Below are 13,752 nucleotides of genomic sequence, written 5' to 3'. Positions count from 1 at the left end.
TGTTACAATGCAAAACAACTAACCACGAATATGTTTTTGTATTCAAATAGCTTAAGTATTTAATATTTTTTGTAAGGTCCCGTCCCTGTAACCCTACTTTAGTGTTGGATTTACTCATAAACACAGTTCTAAAATCAGAGTTAATTAAAAACTTTTCGCGGAATACTTAATATTAAACATTCTTACATAACATAAGTACTTGTCTTAACAAAATACATTAAGTCTTAAACAATAACACAAACGACTCGTGAATCTTCTGTCTTCGATGCCAGTCTCCGTCCGTTTGCCACGTGTCCCACCTTAAGCAACATGCCTCATCCTACTCACCTGCGTGCATACTAAAAGTCAGCTACGCTGAGTGAGTTCTAGTTAATCAATTAACATACATTACATTCATACCATACTCATACGTGTCCGGAGATACGTATTTATACCTTATTTACTATTACTTCTTTCGTATATACTTTACATATATGCATACGTTCTTACATACTTTCTTTCATGAAACCCTATGGTATACCATAAGCTATTCTATCTTAAACATCACAGATATTATAAGGGTTTGGTCCCTAACATCACAGATATTATAAGGGTATGGTCCCTTCTGTCTCGAATAACCACACCTTTATCATGCGTGCATACTTTACATATCTTCTAGTTATAAATATATATACGTACTCGCTCATACAATCATTATGTAACAATACATTCAATACACAATCATACACGTATCATACACTTACCAACCAAGTATGTGTATTATCTACTACATAGGAGTATGCACACAGCCCTGGAAACATAACAGATATAGGGGCTAGAACTCACCTGGAGTCGGTTTCTCTCTCCGTTGATGGTAATGCCCTTCCTTAGTTGTGCACGGCTAACTGTACAATACATTACGCGTGTCAATTATATGTTACTAGTATCTCTTATATCTATGCTAATGAAACCCTTAACTAACGGGGGTCATGGAATTTCGCATGGAATAATTTCTCTTCTCATGGAAGAATTTCGCTTCTCATGGAATTTCTCTTCTCATGGAAGAATTTCTCTTCTCATGGACCAAACATCACCTTTTTTTATCCTATAACATTGCCATGAGGTTATAACTCACCAAGTTTATGTTTTTCTTACATTTCACAGCCCGATCTATCATCCTATCAGTTTGCATGTCGAAACCGACTAAAAACTTAACCATTTAAATCGAAACCTACCTTATGCTTCGGGTTCGGTTCGGATCCGAGACGACTCGAGGATATGGACGTGATTCTTGTTATTTGAAGACACTTGAACACCAAGAACTTCCTTACTTTGACCCGGATTTGGATTCGGGTCTGAGAGAAAGTGTGTGTTCTTGAGTGTGTGTGTGTGATGAAAGGAAAGAAAAGTGGTGAAAGGAAGGATGGGTTAGATTATATATATAAGGGCTATGGGCCCCACAATCCACTCACAATTCCAATTCTTATCCAAACACTTTAACACCCGACTAACTTAACGACACACGGTTAATAACAAAATTTTATGTTATTTATTATTTAACAAAGTTGGATGTTACATTTTTTGGCCTAACTCTTATCTGATTTTCATCATTTAGTATGTTTTCTCCTAACTTTGGTCTCAATTGAAGGCCTTTTCTAAGTGGGACCTAAAACCGTAGCATGAGTTTACTTCCCTTATAGACAACCACCCTACTAGGCGAAATGTATGCTCTTCAAGTGGATTTGAAATCAGAGCTTTCTTAACTTGGTGATGAAACAAATTATTATTATTATTATTTTTTGAAAAGTGGAGGGGATGGATTATGCAGTATGGTGGACCACGGCACACCGCAGCACTAATATGTGGTATAGCCGTGATTGCCCTCACACTTGTGAGTAAATAATATAAATGTTTTGGGTGATGGTCTTGAGAGAATTTCCTAGGTTGATAACGGGTTTATAATTTTTTTTAAATGTATATTTTTATTCATATAGTTGTTGCAATCACAAGTTTTCTCATCGATTCTACGCCTAGCGGTCACCACCTCCGTTTCCATGACCGTGAGTCCACCCAGAACACCACGCACACCCAACACTATGCATCATGGCCATGATGCAGGCGTGGCACCCTCCTAAATCGCGATCACATGGTTCTCTATATTACAAGTTTACCTGTTTTAAATAAACATTACCCACACAAACCCTTTTATTTAAAAAGTTAAATATGACAACTTTGTTTATGACGACGACAATGACAGAATATGAAGATGTAAACTAGTTGTAATGAATGCGTAGAAGATGGAGTAACTACTCAAGTACCTGGGTGAGTTTCGTACTATTTATTTTGTTATATATGTAAAAGGGTACCTTTGTATTTAAAAAAAAAGTGAACATAAACAATAAACAGCAGTCCTATCTAAAAACATAACCTGTTACACATTAGATACCTATGGTGACTAAACCCATAACTTTTTAATAAAGCATCGAGACCAATATATAAGTGTACCATAACCACCACCCCTATAATATAATCCAAATATAATAATCCTTGGTCAGATATTATTTCATCTTCTTCTAATATAAATATAATAAAACTAAAACCAGATTAGTTGGAGATGGTACACACTACATACAAAAGGGAGTTTGTGATTCCACTTATATTATTATTAAACTTTATAAACACTTTTTTATAACCCAAAAAGGTGTAAGGTGTAGAGAGTAGAGTCTAGTGTAATGATATAGGCAGAAGAGAACATTTATTTTCCAGAAATCCATGCAAATTCTCCCTTTGAATACAAACAAACTTTGCCATCATCATCATTATAATCCTTTTTCCCAAGAAACTCAAATTTACCCATCCTTGTAACCATGACCACTTATTAATAAATAATTTCTAAAAAGCTTTTTATTGTCATAATATTACCACTAAAATTATAACAAGACTATCAATGTATTAAACAATTTGAAGATGACAAAAAACAAAAACATGAGAGAGATATATATATTCAGTAACTTTCGATTGTTGCTGCTTCCTTTGTTACATAAGGTTCATATATATACAACTACTTTTACTATTTAGGAAACATATGCATTAAATTTGTGTTGAAAATGTTCATCCATTCACATGGATGTTTCTTTTCTTACACGTTTGCATCGGAGAGTTTAAATCCTTCGGGAATTTTCATATAGATGTCACTATCTAGTGATCCATACAAGTAAGCTGTGACAACATCCATAAGACGCATCTCTAAATTTTTAGAGACTGCTAAGCTGATTAAATATCTAAACGTAATAGCATCCATGACAGGAGAATACGTTTCTTCATAGTCAACTTGGCCTCTGAGAAAAACCTTGAGCTACAAGTCTTGCTTTATATCTTGTAACTTCATTTTTCTCATTTCGTTTTCTCACAAAAACCCATTTATATCCTACAGGTTTCATTGACTTTGGTGTAATGACAATAGGTCCAAAAACCTTTCGATTGTTTAGTGAGTTTAATTCAGCTTGTATAGCATCTTTCCATTTGTTCCAATCTTGTCGATTTTTACAATCATCTACAGATTTTTACAATCTTGTCATTTTCTTTCATGATATCGCTTGCCACAGAATAAGAAAATATATCATCAATATTTTTCATTTCATCTCGATCCCACATTATATGTGATTTACCATAGTTTATTGACAATTCTTTATTGGAATCATTTATTTCTTCCTGAGGAAATGTTATATCATTTATTATTTCCTGAGGGAAGGTTTTGTCAATCATTCCTTCCTTAGGGTCAATATCCTTCTCAGAACCCTTTCTTTTTCGAGGATTTTTATCCTTTGAACCGATTGGCCTTCCACGTTTTAAACGTTTTTGAGATTCATGATGTGCATTATTATGGTTTTGCTTGCTTGGAATCTCAACTCGAGCTGGAGCATTAGCAGCTGGTATATGAGATTTAGTGACCCTGTTTATATCAGTAAATGCATCAGGTAACTGATTTGCAATTTCTTGTAGATGTATTATTTTTTGAACATCTGTCTCACTTTGTTTTGATCTTGGGTCTAGGTGTAACAATGATGGCACACACCATGATATATCTCTTTCTTGCTTTTTCATTTCTCCCCCTAATGTCGGGAACATTGTCTCGTTAAAATGACAATCAGCAGAACGTGCTGTAAATACATCACCTATTAAAGGTTCAAGGTATCTTATGATGGAAGATGTTTCATATCCAACATATATTCCCAACCTTCTTTGGGGACCCATTTTTGTGCGTTGTGGTGGTGCAATAGGAACATACACAGCACAACCAAAAATTCTGAGATGAGAGATATTTGGCTCATTTCCAGAAACAAGTTGTGTGGGAGAGTATTTATGATTTGCACTTGGTCTCACGCGGATTAATGATCCAGCATGCATAATTGCATGGCCCCAAATAGAAACAGGGAATTTTGTCCTCATTATTAATGGTCTAGCTATTAGCTGTAGGCGTTTGATCAACGACTCGGCTAAGCCATTTTGTGTGTGTACATGAGCAACAGGGTGTTATACAACAATCCCCACAGACATGCAATAATCATCAAAAGCATGTGATGTAAATTCTCCCGCATTATCAAGCCTTACTCTTTTAATGGTATAATCCGGAAAATGTGCACGTAATTTGATAATTTGAGCAAGAAATTTTGCAAAAGCAACATTACGAGTCGATAATAAAGAGATATTAGACCATCTGCTAGATGCGTCTATTAAGACCATGAAGTATCTAAATGGTCCACATGGTGGATGAATTGGTCCGCATATGTCACATTGAATTCTTTCAAGAAACATTGGTGTTTCTTTATCGACTTTTAATGGCGAAGGCCTTGTAATTAATTTTTCAAGAGAACAAGATGTACATTGAGGCATTTTATCTATTTTATGGATCTTTTGACCTTTCAGTGGATGCCCTGTGTATTTTCAATGATCATTTTCATCATTGTAGATCCTGGATGGCCTAATCTGTCATGCCATAAGTTTATGATACCAGAATCGCAACAATTTTCTTTGACTGCCATATGTGCTTGAGGCACATTTATATATGTATAATGCAAACCAGAATGGAGCATTGGCAATTTTTCCAATATTTGATCTTTGCTTATGATATGCAAATATTTTTCATTACTAACAGTCCTTGACTGAGTATTATATCCATTATGATATATGTTTCTGAAACTCAACAAATTTCTTGTTGATTTTGGGGAAAATAAAGCATTTTCTATTTTGAGCTTTGTACCATTTGGTAATGCTAAATTAGCGTTTCCCACTCCTTCTATCAAGTTTGTAGGACCTGATATTGTATTGATGATCCCTTTTGTTGGTTTCAGTTTATAAAAATATTTTTTAGATCTAAGTATAGTATGCGTGGCTCCACTATCCGCTATACATATATCTTCTTCATTTGTTTGATCTTGTGCTCCGGTGATTTTCATTTTAAATCTTGAAAAATATTAAGAAAGAAAAAATAAGTGTATAACGAAGACATATGATATTTTAATAAGAACTTTATTTAATTGAAACACAAGTAGTACATGAAAGAGGAACTACATAATTAAAGATAATGAGAACACACTTAATAACTGCATCTAATTATAGTAGTTAAGCAACTTTGTTTCAAAGTTCTACCCCAAAGTCTTCAACGCTTAGCTCAGCATTGATATTATTAAAGTTATCAATATGGTTCACTTCTTTCTCTTTTCCTTTTAGAGAGGCTTGGTACAGTTCACACAGATGTGGAGCTGTGCGACAAGCCTTTGCCCAGTGGTTTGTACTTCCACATCTAAAACATGAAGTGCCATTGTTTTCGGACCTACCAGCTTCATTCCATTTATTTTGGTGGTTGGAATTGGTATTGTGTGGGACATGATAATTATTGGCTCTCTGGTTACGACCACGGCCACGACCACGACCGTAAGAGTTATTGTTCCATTTGAATGGATGCTTACGATCATTAAAATGCCTTTTGTCAAAATGACCACGTCCACGTCCACGGCCTCGTCCTCGACTTTGTTCCCATTTATGATCAGAATTTTTATGAGAACTTTTGTGAGCAACATGTGCTTCTGGTATTGCTAATGAACCCGTGGGACGAGATTGATGATTTTTCATAAATAATTCATTATTTTTCTCTGCTACAAGGAGTAATGCATTTAGATCAGAGTATCTCTTAAAATTCTGCAAACGATAATGTGTTTGCAAGTTTATATTTGATGCATGAAACGTGGAGAAAGTTCTCTCTAACTTTTCTTCCTCTGTTACGTGATACCTAAAAAATTATAGCTTTGAACAAATTCGGTATAAAGCAGAGGTGTAATCATTTACCCTCTTAAAATCTTGGAACCTAAGACTGTTCCATTCATCTCTAGAAGTAGGAAGTAAAACTTCCTTTAGATGACCGAATCTGCTTTTCAAATCTTCCCATATCATATATGGGCTATCATAATTAAAATACTCATGTTGTAGTAATTCATCAATATGTTTATGGATGAAAATATCAGCTCTTGCTTTATCCTGGTCAGAGCAATCATTGTATTCTTGGATTGCGTCTAACACATCCATATATTTTAAATGTCTTTTGACATTTGTTGTCCAAGACATATAATTTTCTCCAGAAATGTTGAGTGCAGGGAATTCAAGTTTTGCTATATTTGACATTTTGTTGCTAAACATAATAGAGCAAATAATAAGATAAATATTAGAATCCATATAATCAATCAACAATGAGATACAATACATTGGTAGAGCTATAAACATATAAAAGAAAAAGAAAATGCCGAAATCTTCAGATGGGAGATTAAAAATTAGAATGAGAAGTAGTATAAGCATTATAGTGACCAACATCAAAACCGGGTGAATCATTTTGAGAATTTTATCTTGGATAAATTTAATAAGAAGAATGTTTGTTGTAAATGAAATGGGGTTAATGATTGGTTATTTATAGTGAAAATTTATAACCTTTTACAACGGTTATATTACCGTTTATAACGGTAACATTACCGTTTGTGTGTATATATATAATATATAATATTAATTATTTTAAAGTAAGATAATAAATAAGATATTAAATACAGTTTATTTTATAAAATATATATAATTAGTATGCACAATAATAAGAATAGAATTGTTGGTGTAAATAAATCTAACTTCTAAATGAGATATTAGTGTGCATATATAAATAAAAGTTAAAATAGTTATCAAATTTTAATAACAATGTTTATACACATTATTGCTATTACTCAGTATATTAGTTAGTATATGTATATGCATAGATATATATCTAATGTACATAATTAAAGAAGTGTTTATGATGCTTATGTAGATACATTTGTGTCTATTACCTTTCTTGGTTAGGATATAAGCGGCTCGTGCTGATAACGTGTTATAATATTACCACTAAAATTATAACAAGACTATCAATGTATTAAACAATTTGAAGATGACAAAAAACAAAAACATGAGAGAGATATATATTCAGTAACTTTCGATTGTTGCTGCTTCCTTTGTTACATAAGGTTCATATATATACAACTACTTTTACTATTTAGGAAACATATGCATTAAATTTGTGTTAGAAAATGTTCATCCATTCACATGGATGTTTCTTTTCTTACACGTTTATAACATTTATGTTTTTATTTTCATTTATTACTTATACCAACTATACATACATCATACAACACATCATACATATAGAGATATATACATACAGGGTTTCTTTATCTTCTCTTCTCTTCCTCTTCTCTTCTCCCCAAATTCAATCCAAAGTTTTGTTTTTCAATTCAAAGTCTTCTGGGTGTTCTTGTTTCTTGATTTCTTGATTTCTGATTCAAGTTCATCGCATTTCCTCAATTTCTTTGCGTTTTGTTCAATTCCAACTTCTGGGTGTTGTTTAATTTGTAATTCTGTACAAAACCCAGTTCCAGATTTTGATTTGGTAACAAATTATTATGAGGGCAGGATTGAGTACGATCCAGCAAACCCTAACGCCTGAGGCGGCAAGTGTATTGAATAATTCAATATCATTAGCCGGCCGGAGAAACCACGGCCAAACGACGCCGCTTCATGTGGCGTCGACACTCCTGGCCGCACCGACCGGGTTTCTCCGGCAAGCGTGTATTCGGTCCCACCCAAATTCCTCCCACCCGCTCCAGTGTCGAGCGCTGGAGCTTTGCTTCAGCGTGGCACTGGAACGGCTCCCAACCGCGACGTCAGCTGTTGCGGAACCGCCTATTTCCAACGCCCTGATGGCGGCCCTTAAACGGGCCCAGGCCCATCAGCGGCGCGGTTGCCCAGAGCAACAACAGCAACCGCTTTTAGCGGTTAAGGTGGAGCTCGAACAGCTTATTATTTCCATTCTCGATGACCCGAGCGTCAGTCGGGTCATGCTAGAAGCAAGCTTTTCGAGCCCCACCGTTAAAGCGACTATCGAACAGTCGCTGAATAATAACGTTACTAATGTTGTTAATAACATTAGTAACAACGTTAGTGGCGTTTCTGGTGGAAACAACCCGAATCCGACAATCCGACCCCTCTAGGGATCGGATTCCGGTCGTCCACCACGCCAGTTTCGTTACCCGTAAACCGGAATTTGTACTTGAATCCACGGTTGATTCAACAAAAGAATAACAAACCAGCATCTTCGTCGCCACGAAATCTTTATCTGAATCCGCGGTTACAGCAACCGCAACAGGGGAATCAAGGTTCAAATCAATCAGGACAGCACAGGACTGATGATGTAGAAAGGGTTATTGATATTATGACAAAACCGAAAAGAAGGAATTCGATTCTAGTGGGGGAAGTGGAACCCGAAGCAATCCGTAAAGAGATCTTGATACGAATCGAAAAGGGGGAATTCGCAACAGGTGGAGAGCTGAACAACAACGTTGACGTTATTTCCATCGAAAAAGATTTCGCATCTGTTTCGGATAAGTCACTTATTCCGGTTAAGATCAAGGAATTAAACGAAGTACTCGATAAAAGAATTGGGGGTTTCGATAGTACTAAACGGATAATAATCGACCTGGCTGATTTAAAATGGCTGGTGGAGCAGCCACCAGCCTCGGTTGCAGCTTCGGTTGGCCGAGAATCTGTGGCCGAGATGACCAAATTGGTTGCGAAATTTACTGGGAAAGTCTGGTTGTTTGGTACAGCTACCTGTGAAACTTATTTAAGGTGTCAAGTTTATCATCCATCTATGGAAGCCGATTGGGATTTACACGCGGTTCCAATTACATCAAGATCACCTCTCCCAAATATGTTTCCCAGGTAAATCTTTATTCATAATCGAAAAGTTGGTGTTGTTTAAATTCATGTTATGAAGTATGAAGTATCTTTGGATATAAATTTATGAACTTGTTTTGATTGTTATTATTATTATTGTTAGGATGGGGACGAATGGTGTTCTTGGTGGTTCGGTTTCGGTTCAGTCTTTAAACACTTTAAAACCGTTAAATAGTTTCACAACAACTATGAATCTGGATCTTGCCTGAAAGGCGCCTTACTGCCTGGTTTGTTCAACTAGTTATGAACAAGAATTGGCAAAACTGAAAGAGTCGGATAAACAGTTGGATTCGGTTAACAATAGTTTACCTTCATGGCTGCAAAATGCGAGAACGAACGATCAATCTCAGGTAAAACGACGATTTAATTATCTAAGTTTCGGCTGTCTTTTTTTTTTTTGTTAATAATTGTTTGTTGATTTATTTGATAGAATAAGGATAAGGAACATGTTTTGAAACAAAAGATTCAAGATTTGCAAAAGAAATGGAGCGAAGAGTGTTCGCAGATTCATCCGAATTATAACCATAACCAATCTCCAAGATTGGATAGAGTTGTACCCATGGCTATGCCTTTGACCAGGGCGTATAAACCGAACATGCTTCTAAGACCAAGTCAACCCGGTCAACAGCCACGGTTACAACCACCTAGAACTCTTAAAGAGGCGTTGCAGCCTGTCCAGCAACCTCGGTTAGAGCCGCCACGAAGCCCTGTCGTGACTGATCTGGTTCTCGGGCCAATGAAACCTTCAGAACTCACGGGCCCGAAAGATAGCGAGGATTTGGCTGTTAAGGACCTTTTGGGTTGCATATCTTCCGAGCCAATAAAGGGTAAATTCGCCAACCAAGCCGACACCGACTCGTTTAAAAGACTACTCAAAGGTCTAATGAAAAACACTTGGTGGCAGCCTGAGGCGGCTTCCACCATAGCCACAACGATAACACAATGTAAAGTAGACACCGGGAACCGAGGTTGCGTGTGGCTACTGTTTGCGGGTCCTGATCCGGTTGCAAAGAAGAAGACGGCATCGGTTCTTGCCGAACACATAAGCGGGAGCAACCCAGTCACTATTGCGCTCGGGTCGAGACGTGACGGTGAGGAAACCGATACGGGTTTTCGTGGTAAAACGGTTTTGGACCGTATAACGGAGGCGGTCCGTCAGAACCCTTTTGGGGTAATCGTACTTTCGGACATTGATGAAGCGGATATGTTGATTCGCGGGAGTATTAAACGGGCCATGGAAAGAAGCCGGCTTACGGATCCTCACGGCCGGGAAATTAGCCTCGGGAATGTCGTTTTCGTACTAACCGGGAATTGGTCAACCGCTAGCGTAGACGAGCATCGGGCTGATGAGCAACGGCTGCACTCGATGGCGAGCTCTGACTGGCAGTTGAAGCTAACGGTCAGTGAAAAACGGTTAAAACGGAGAGCTAGTTGGTTGTCTGGAATAGATAAGTCAAGGAGACCCAGGAAAGAATCGGGTTCGGGTTTAGATTTGTCACTCGATCTTAACCTAGCCATAGACTATGAGGAGGACCGAACCGATGGGTCGATAAACTCGAGCAATCTAACCATTGACCAAGAAGACGAGAGTCAACAGTTTGCGGTCATGTCAATGCCTCCTGAGCTCGTGGTGCATAGCGACGGGACCATTGTGTTCAAACCCGTTAATTTTGAAAACATTCGTAGTGAAATCGAGAAAACCATCACTAACGCGTTCTCGACTATAGTTGACGATAAGTTGACCATCGAGGTGGACGAGGGTGCGGTTGAGAATATACTGGGCGGGTTATGGTTCGGTCGGACTAGTCTAGAGGAATGGGCTGAACAGGTATTGGTACCGAGCCTGCGCCAGGTCAGTGCACGGTTACCGGCTCAAGGCGAAGACATGATGGTTCGGCTCGAGTCGGACCGTGACTCGGTCCAGGTGGGTGGTGGTGGGGATTGGTTGCCTAGTAAAATTGCAGTGGTGGTTGATGGGGTATAATTTTGGTACTTGAAAACTAAGGGACTATATATGTAAATAGACCATGGTGGGGTGAGGTATAGTGAAACTTGTAGAAAAGACGAGGGACGTTAATAGATGTAACGCTTTTCTTCGTCTTTTTTTTTTGTCGTATAAATATAATATTTCAAAGTAATTATTACAATTTAAGTTTGAGCAATAAGATGATTTATTAAATGATGTTCACTTATTTGTTTTGCTGTTTCCGTTTTGATATGATGTATGTTGAGTTTTTACTCAAAATGAGTTGGATGGAAAATTTATTTATCAATTTAGGTGATTTGAAAACTATTTATCAAAATAGGTTAAAATTACTTTTTTCTCACACCTAATGCTATTGAATACATTTACTTCTTATTAAAAAATAAAAATGTCAAATATATTACATTTATAAAATATAAGATTATGTGGCTAATATTTATAAATATTTCTTTTTCATAATCTTGGTCATATCGTAACAATTAAAAAAAATAGCCGTAAGTGTTTAAAATATTTTTTCAAACTATGAATTTTCAATTTAACTTATTTAAAAAGCATATTAAAATAAGTTATATAAAATCTTTTTGCTTCCTTATACATAGGTATAGTCATATGCATTTTTGTACACGCAGATGTTATATTATGTTCTAATATGTAAATATCAAATTGCTGTTATTATATATATTAAAAGAAAATGTCAGTATATATAATATAGGTTTTTTTTCTATCGTTTCGGTGTCAATTTTGCTGAAAACACAGTTATATTCAAAATATATTATTTTTTTGAAACGTAAGTTATACGAGTTCCGGTACCACACATGTACCTTCATGAATTATCGAAACGGTTCCGACCAAACAGTGTCGACACATGTATCGGAATTTTTTGGGTATATTACGATTTTATTTTGTGAATTTTTCTAGATTCTTTATTTTAGGTATTTAGAAAAATAAATAATTTTTTCTTTAAAAATATTCTTTGAAAACTGAAAATAAAACCTAAATTTTACTTTTTTTATTAAAATATATTTTAATTCTTAATAAAAATTTTTTTAGTGTTACGATATTCCTAAATTAGAGAAAACATTAAAATAATAAATTATTTAAAAATGAACTAGAAACAACTATTTTTAATCATAAATAACAAGTAATTATTAATATTTATATGTTTGAGAATAATACATGACGAGCAAGAAAAAGAGAATTTATTCTGTTTAAAATGTTTTTTTAAAAAGAAAGTTTGTTTTTTAAATTTCTAATTAAAAAAATATATTTAATCTTATTAAGTTTTTTTAGTATGAAATATTGTATTCTATTTAGGAGCGAGAAAAAGTAATTTTACCTATTTTGATAAATACTTTTCAAATCATCTATATTGATAAATAATTTTTCCATTCACTCTATTTTGGTAAAAAACTCATGTATGTTTGTGCTTCGGATTTAATCAGTAACTAAGTTTTAATATCGTTTCAATTAATTTCCAGGTAAAAAATATATACATAGTAATCTGTTATTCAAGTAAAAAAAAATATAGCGTTAAAACATCTCTTGAAATTTGAGTAATCCAATTATGACAAAAAAATAACGATGTAATTGAATCAATATTGAAATTCGGTTTTTACTCTATAAAGTTTTCCCTTGAAAAATGATTAAATGTGAGAAAGAAAATCACTATACTTCATGGAATTAATGTTAAATACAATGTGACTTGTGAATGTTAGTTCAAGTCACCACAACCTACGCCCTAAGAGAAAGGGGGGGGGGGGGGGGATGTCCGCTGGATTTTTTTTGTTTTGCTGTTTATATGTATAAAAATCCGATCACCCTCCTTTAATTTAGCGTTAAGCCTCCTGTTGTTCCTATGAACAAAAATTTCTAGGTCTGCCTGATTGTAACTAAAACTAACAGATTTTTAAATTGCCATATCATTATAAAGTAATAACCAAAAGTAAAAGGGGCTAATATGATCTAGAAAATTTTTTGGGGTCTAAGTGACAAATAGGAAAAGCATGGGAAGGTGACTGTGAATGTGTGAAATAAATATCACATGGCGATGATATGGTTCACTGATGAAATTTAAGCGGTCATAAAAGCACTTTTTGGTTTTATTAAATAAATAATAACAACAATAAGATAATGTGGATGTAAGCGAGTCTAAACAAGCACACGTCTTGGCCTCAATCTATGTCTAGCTACTACTTCTATAACTATACTCTTTTCACATTTTTATATTTATATCTATTTATTTATTTTTATTAGCCACTGAAAAACTAATTCTTATATATAATTGAGAAATGAAATGTAATGTAAAATTATAAGTGATTATATTTATTTTTTTTAGCTTATTAGCCATTACAAAATTTAATATTTTTTAATATAATTGAGAAAAGATGGATAATGTAAAGGTATAAATGATTGTTTTATTTTAATGGTTAGCATAAGTGATTGTTAAAAGCAAAGTCTTAAAGAACACATAGGCTTGGAGGTCTCGG

At 35.1% G+C, this 13,752-nt stretch overlaps 1 pseudogene across 1 annotated transcript; it reads left to right on the top strand.

Annotated features, from left to right (window-relative positions):
* The first annotated feature begins 7,799 nt into the window (after positions 1–7,799).
* Positions 7,800–11,364, top strand: LOC143534490 (protein SUPPRESSOR OF MAX2 1-like; annotated as a pseudogene). The gene is made up of 3 exons (XR_013135560.1): positions 7,800–9,267; positions 9,386–9,632; positions 9,713–11,364. The product of XR_013135560.1 is annotated as a protein SUPPRESSOR OF MAX2 1-like (transcript).
* Positions 11,365–13,752: the final 2,388 nt, after the last annotated feature.

Source organism: Bidens hawaiensis, unplaced genomic scaffold (assembly GCF_021521415.1).
Source record: "Bidens hawaiensis isolate Kalapana, Puna unplaced genomic scaffold, B.hawaiensis_p1.1 tig00010168_1, whole genome shotgun sequence".
Classification (NCBI taxonomy): Eukaryota; Viridiplantae; Streptophyta; class Magnoliopsida; order Asterales; family Asteraceae; genus Bidens; species Bidens hawaiensis.
This window is presented reverse-complemented; position numbering and strand designations above follow the sequence as displayed.